Consider the following 6940-nt stretch of genomic DNA (forward strand, 5'->3'; position numbering starts at 1 on the left):
TTCCTGGGAGTTTGGGTGTGGTTTGTTTTGGAATAATTTTGGATTAAAATCCGTTAAGTTTGGACTTGCAGAAGCGTTATTCAGAGGATCTTGAGGACGTTGCTCATCGAGGAGGAGACTGATTTTTTTCGTCAAGAATTGTTAAGTTTGGGTGAGTAGTTGGGCTGTTTGTCTTTTGGGTTAAGGGTACCTATAAGAAAATTAAGTTACTAATTTGGGACTAAAATCATGTTCAGATTGGCGTTTTGGTATGAGTTCTAAAATCTGCTAAGAGGAAATTTTGGAGTCGAAATCTTGCGAGTTTCGTTTGGGTAAGTTTTGGTGGCCGTCTAATTTAAATTTTTATGTTGGGTCCTGATTCCAAAGACTAAAATTTAGTATTATGTCTGTATTAGGGGACTTAATTCAAGGTTTATTTTGTTGAAGAGCATTAGCTTGGATTAATATCTGAACTTGACTTCGAGGTAAGTAATCTTATCACTGGAACTGCCCATGGGCCAGGCTCTAATTGTATGCTAGCATGATAAGTGTATGTTATGGTAAATGTTAGCATGTTGATTGACTGTATGACTTGAATCGAAGTATGTTCTGGCACAAATTCTGATTTATTTACATGCACACCTGAGTGCTTGATCGTTAGTATGTGATAGTATGTGTTTTCATATGTGGATGTCTAATCTGCTGGCGTTGAGGCATACTGTATGTTGTGGCTTTATGATATAAGTTATACATGGATGATGTATAATATGTTGTTAAGAGTTATGGGTATGTGATACAGCCATGGTGTTAAGGATTTTTTTTATTTATGCTTTAGAACCGTACCATGTTGAATTTTAGCACGTTAGGACTGTGTGAATATCCTTATTGGTTAGTTAGATGCCCACCAGTTTGTGTTTCCTTCGGGATTCACCAGTTTTGTGTTTCCTTCGGGATTCACCAGTTTGTGTTTCCTTCGGGATTCACCAGTTTGTGTTTCCTTCGGGATTCACCAGTTTGTGTTTCCTTCGGGATTCACCAGTTTGTATTTACTTCGGGATTCACCAGTTTTGTGTTCTTCGGATTCACAGTTTGTGGGCATACTTAACTACAATAGGATAGGACTCAGTCTCTTATATGTTACATGCATTTATGTGCCATATTTGGGTATCTAGAGGACATAGATGTCTTGCCTGACCCTAGTGGTGGGGTTACTTACTGAGTATTTCATACTCATTCTTTCTTATGTTGATGTTTCAGGTAAGGGTAAAGATGCACCGGCGATGGCGCAGCGGAATTCGTGATCGAGCCACTAGGATTAGTTTTTACGCTTCCGCATCATGAGATTTAGAGTTCCTTTCATGTTTCCCTTAATGTTTAGTTTTGATGTTTGAAACTTAGTATTAAGAATTGTTTTTCATATGCACTTATTAACCTTTATGATTTATGGGTACCCTACTATTGTTTTTAACAATTGCATTTATTAAATGTCTTTTGAACTTCTCTTGTTTTTAATTAGCATTTATTTCAAATAACTGAGCGTCGTTTGAAATTCTTTGCATGCATTTATTTTAGTAACGGCCTTACCTAGGTCCTAGGGAGTCGGGTAGTTACAACTTTTATATTAATTTAATTAACCAAAAAACTAATTATTACAAGAATAATTATCAACCGGTTAAAAAACAAGCGAATCGGGCCTTAAACCACTCAAACTGAACCATCCAGCCTTCGAACCAGACCTAAACTGCTCAAACAGACCGAACCGCAAGCGAATCAAGTGAGTCACAAACCAAATTGGACCAAAACCGGTTGGTTCTTTCTACCTTGGAGCATTGCAACGTTTTGCCCAGCGTTACAACTCTGCAAAAAGAACACAACATTGTTCTTCATTGTAGCGTTGCACCGCTAGGGCAAACCATTGCAACGTTGCGGTACAATCCCTACTGTACAACCGTGTTTTCCATCGTTCCTGCACCAAATTTGGTCCCGTTTTCTTCAAATCTACACCGAAAATCCCAGAATGACTCCAAAACTTAATAATTACAGGATTTATTACAAAAAAAAAAAAAAAAAAAAAAAACCAAAACATGGGCTTTTACATACCAAAAGTTAAATCAAAGTAATAAACAACAGTGTCAATCCCGAAAATATCCAGCAATTTCAAACAACCATAAAAAACTATCATCACATGAATAATTTGACAGATTGCATAAATCCCACCAGTAGCTGTAAAATTATTCTGAAATTTTGGAAAATTTGGCGATAAACCTGGCTATGATACCAATTGAAGGTACCCTGTGAAGGGACCATGAGAGAAAGCGGATCATCCCAATTCCCAAAATTTCATAGAATACAAATTTCACAAAGAATAGAACAAAAAGTATGCATTTAACAAAAATACTAATGCTTTTAACAAATTACATAAAAATAAAATGAGTTTGAAACCCTTACTTTTGAAGAATGATTCTTTAAATGAATCCTTCGAACTGAAGAACACCACCATAATGGCTGCAATGGTATTCTCAAGGATAAGAATCCAGGAAGAGTAGGGCTCTGGCTATTACAAACAACTCTATGAAGGGTTAACTTACTAATCATGGTTATATCGAGTAGACATAATATATCTACAGTGAGAGGAGTGGAACTCTAGGTTTTAGTTGAGTGACCCAACAGTTAACAAATAAGGGTTAATTCAGTGTAAAGAGTTTAGCCAATTAATCTCGAATCGTTGGAACCCATGATCTGTAGGTCCACGAGGTCGTCCTACTAGCTTATAAATGAATTAGCCTTAGAGTAACGTGATAAGTTAATTTGAAACGTTCAAATTAGAACTAAGGGAATTAGTAATTATATGAGATATAATTATGCATTTAATTTTGGAATTAAATGAAATTGGAGAATCAATTAATATTTAAATATGATTTAAATATTAAATTCATGAATAGAGGTTCATGATGGTGGGATTAGATTGTTTAATTAATTATTTATTATTAATTAATTAATTAATTAATTTTGTAAAATTAATAAAGATTTCAATTTTGAAAATAAAATTGATTTTGAAAATCAATTTAGAAAAACAAAATTGAAGAAAAGATGGAAAATGGAAAAAGTTGGATTTCTCCACTTTCCATTTCTAGTAGCTCACTCATTCTCCACCAATTTCTTGATTCAATCTTCCAAGCATGAGGTGCTCTTCATGCAGCAATCTTCTTTACATAATAGTCTTGCAATAAATAGAGAAGATTGGGCTGAGAATCGAGCATGCAACTAATGTAGCATATGAGTTTTTGCTGAAAAACTTAAGGTTGAAGAAGGCCTTCTTTCATAATGCAGCAGTGATTTTCTTCTCCAAATTCCCTTTATTCAAGCTTATTGGGAAGGCCTTGAGGTGGTTCACAAGTCGATTTGGAGAAGATTTGCAACTGGAGTCGAGATTCATGTGGTTCTACAAAGGTATGTCATGAAATCCTCTTATTAGTTTATGAGCATGCTTAATTTAAAGTCAAAATTAATGAATTGGAATGCTTATTGATCCATTTAACTTCCACTGCGTGTTTTCTGATTCTAACACCGTCAGGAGAAACAAGAATTGTCAACGTCGTTATGAAGCATCGGGAGAAGGTTTTGAAAACCCACTTTTCCTTTCACGCGCCCAAAATTTCATTCTTCAAAAATTTCTTTCCCCCTTTCTCAGTCGTCTCCTCTTCAAACTGTCTTCCTAGTAGCCTTCCCCCTCAAACCCTCTACCCAGCCACCAGTCACCCCTTTCATACATTTTTTCCAGTCGCTGCCCCCCTCAAATCCACCCCCAACCGCCTTCCCCCTCTCAAACCCACCCCTAGTCGCCTCCTCCCTCTCAAACTCACTTCTAGTCGGTCGTCGTTGGATTTTATGTCCTAAACCTTGTGGTTTGTAATCAATAAATCTTATTCTGAAAATTCAATAAGTTGTTATTGAATACATGTATTGCTTATTTCATTTTGGAAATCCAATAAACTAAAAGACCCATGACTATTACATGAGTACTTGAATTTTATATGGAGACATAAAAGTGGATCAAGTTCGAGTAAATGGTCAAAATGATCTATAGTATATGAATGAGGTTAGGTGTCTTATTCTGGTAACACTATTGAATGCGGCCCACTCTGTAGTTATTACAAAGAGTTGTAAAGTGCTACATACGATGTGATCCTAATTCGTATATGTTATGGCATGAGGAGTGGGGGCGTCCTGTGCAAAGGGTTTGTACAAGATTGGACCAAGAAATCATTCGCTCTTACTTTATAACGCTGTTTACTGTTTAAGATTGACTATTTCAAAGCGATGACCTAGGTAACTTGACCTTAATCCTGAGCTAACTATGAACTCCTATTTATTCTGGATTATCCTTAGATTTGTATAGGTGAGGGTTGGCTTAACAGCACAGGCTCAATAAACCTCCATTTCAGGGGTAAGACTGGGTATATAGCTAGGGACATAGGGTGCAAGATGGAATTTTCTACTACCTACTTTTAGAGATAGTAGAGAGGTTGTTCCCTAAGTGCTGACTTCGAGTCTTGAACAAGGGCCCCACCCTCTCGTTGGCCCGAGAGGGACTCGGTTTGTTGATTGGATCACAAATCAATTATTCATTAGAGGATCAGTGGGACTTAAGGAACAAGAGGTAATCTCGGAGGTAAAACAGACATTTGATCCAGCCATTATTACAAACAACCTGTGAAGGGTTAACTTTCTAATCATGATTATATCGAGTGGACATAATATATCTACAGTGAGGGGAATGCAACTATAGGCTTTAATGGAGTGACCCATTACTTAATGAATGGGGTTAATTCAATGTAAAGAGTTTAGCCAATTAATCTCGGATCGTTGGAGCCCATGATCTGTAGGTCCGTGAGGTCTCTCTCCTAGCTCGTAAATGGATTAGTTTTAGAGTAGCATGATAAGTTAATTTGAAACGTTCAAATTAGAGTTAAGAAATTAGTAATTATATGAGATATAATTACACGTTTAATTTTGAAATTAAATGGAATTGGAGAATTAATTAATATTTAAATATGATTTAAATATTAAATTCATGAAGGTGGAACTTGTTGTGTGAAATTAATTTAATATTTGATATTAAATTAATTAGAATTAATTAAATTGTTTAATTATTTATTTATTATTATTTTTATTAGAAAATTAATTTATGAAATTAATTTTTTTAAAATTAATAAATGTTTTAAATTTTGAAATCAAATTGATTTTTTAAATTATTTTGTAAAATTTGAAAAGTTTGAAAAACACAAAATGGAATTATGGATTTTTCCATTAACACCTTCAACTAGCTCACACTAAACCCACTTAAGTTTTACTTCAAATCTCCAAGCGTGAGTTGCATCTCATGCAGCCATCTTCTTTGCATAAAAGTCCTGTAATAAATAGAGAAGATGGAAGTGGAATTGAGGCATGCATCAATAGAGTTTTTGCTGAAAAATTCGAGTTGAAGAATCTGTTCTTCAAAGTGGATGGTGCAGTGAGTTCTTCTCAAGTTCCCTTCATTCAAGCTTATTTTGAGTCCCACAACTCAATCTAAAGCTTCAAGAGAATAGTGGGGAAGATCTTGAGGTGGTTCACAACAAAATTTGGAGAATATTTACAGCTGAGAATCGAGATTCAAGAGGTTCTACAAAAATATGGCATGAAACCCTCTTATTATTGTATGAGCATGCTTTATTTATAGCCAAATTAATGAATTAGAATGCTTATTGATCTTTGTTGCTTCCGCTGCATGCTGATATACTCCTACAGTCGCCCCTCTCAAACCCAACAGTTGGAACTTCTGTCACCAACCCCAACCCGCGCCGCCATCAAAGTTCTACGCCGCTGCCACTAATTCTTCAATCCATCCACTTCCTGAAGGATCCCATATTGAAGGGCCCTTGAGTGGAAACAGGAAAGTCCCAAATCCCATTTTTTCAAAGAAAGAAATTTTACAAAAATAAACAAATAGATTATTCAATTATAAAAATTAACTACAATATGCTCAAGAACAAAAGGTTTAGGGGTTCATGAAACTTTACCTTTGAAGACCTTCTTGGGGAAAATCAAAAGATCCCTCGATCTACAAATCATGAACAAAGCCAAAAAGGCCAATTGGGACACCACCAATTGGAGACCTTGGTATTCTCAGGTAGAGAACCCATGAGTGGTGGGTTCTAATTAATTTAGATTGAGGGAAGGGAGGAGAATAAGAGTTTTTGATAAAGAGGGTGGAATTCAGACGAACCTTTCTCTGTAAAATAACATTCTACTACTTGTCTCTTTTCTTTCACAGGTAAAAGATTATAAAAATAAAAAAAAATCACCCACTTACATAGGTGGAGAGAAAAGAGAGGGAGGGAGACTCCCTCATTTAATTCAAAATAACATTATAGTATATTATTATATATATATATATTGATAATAACTTACATATTAATATATTAAACTATATGCTATATCAAATATAACATATAACTTATAGTTTAAATATTGTATCATATACAATATAACCTATAGTTTCTTTTCTCTCACATATGGCATTTAATATAAATCACATTTATATTAAATTTAACAATTATGAATCCAATTCATATAATCAACATTCGAATCATAGTCAAATATTTTCTTCCTCTCATAAATAATATGTATCAAATACATGATAATAATTATATCACATATAACTTAATTATATCTTATATAATCAATTCCCTCGATTAATTTGAACAATTCAAAATAATCCCAATATTGGATCTTATTTAGTCCTATTGAGCTACCAAGGGGACCTCATGGACCTGTAGCTTGAAGATCCAATGGTACATGAATAATTAATTAACTTTTTAATTTAAATTATTCACCATCCCTTATCTGACGGCACCCCACTAAAGACCACTAGTTGCACTCTTCGCACTATAAATATATTTCTGTGTCCATTGAATAT

Source organism: Benincasa hispida, chromosome 1 (assembly GCF_009727055.1).
Source record: "Benincasa hispida cultivar B227 chromosome 1, ASM972705v1, whole genome shotgun sequence".
NCBI lineage: Eukaryota > Viridiplantae > Streptophyta > Magnoliopsida > Cucurbitales > Cucurbitaceae > Benincasa > Benincasa hispida.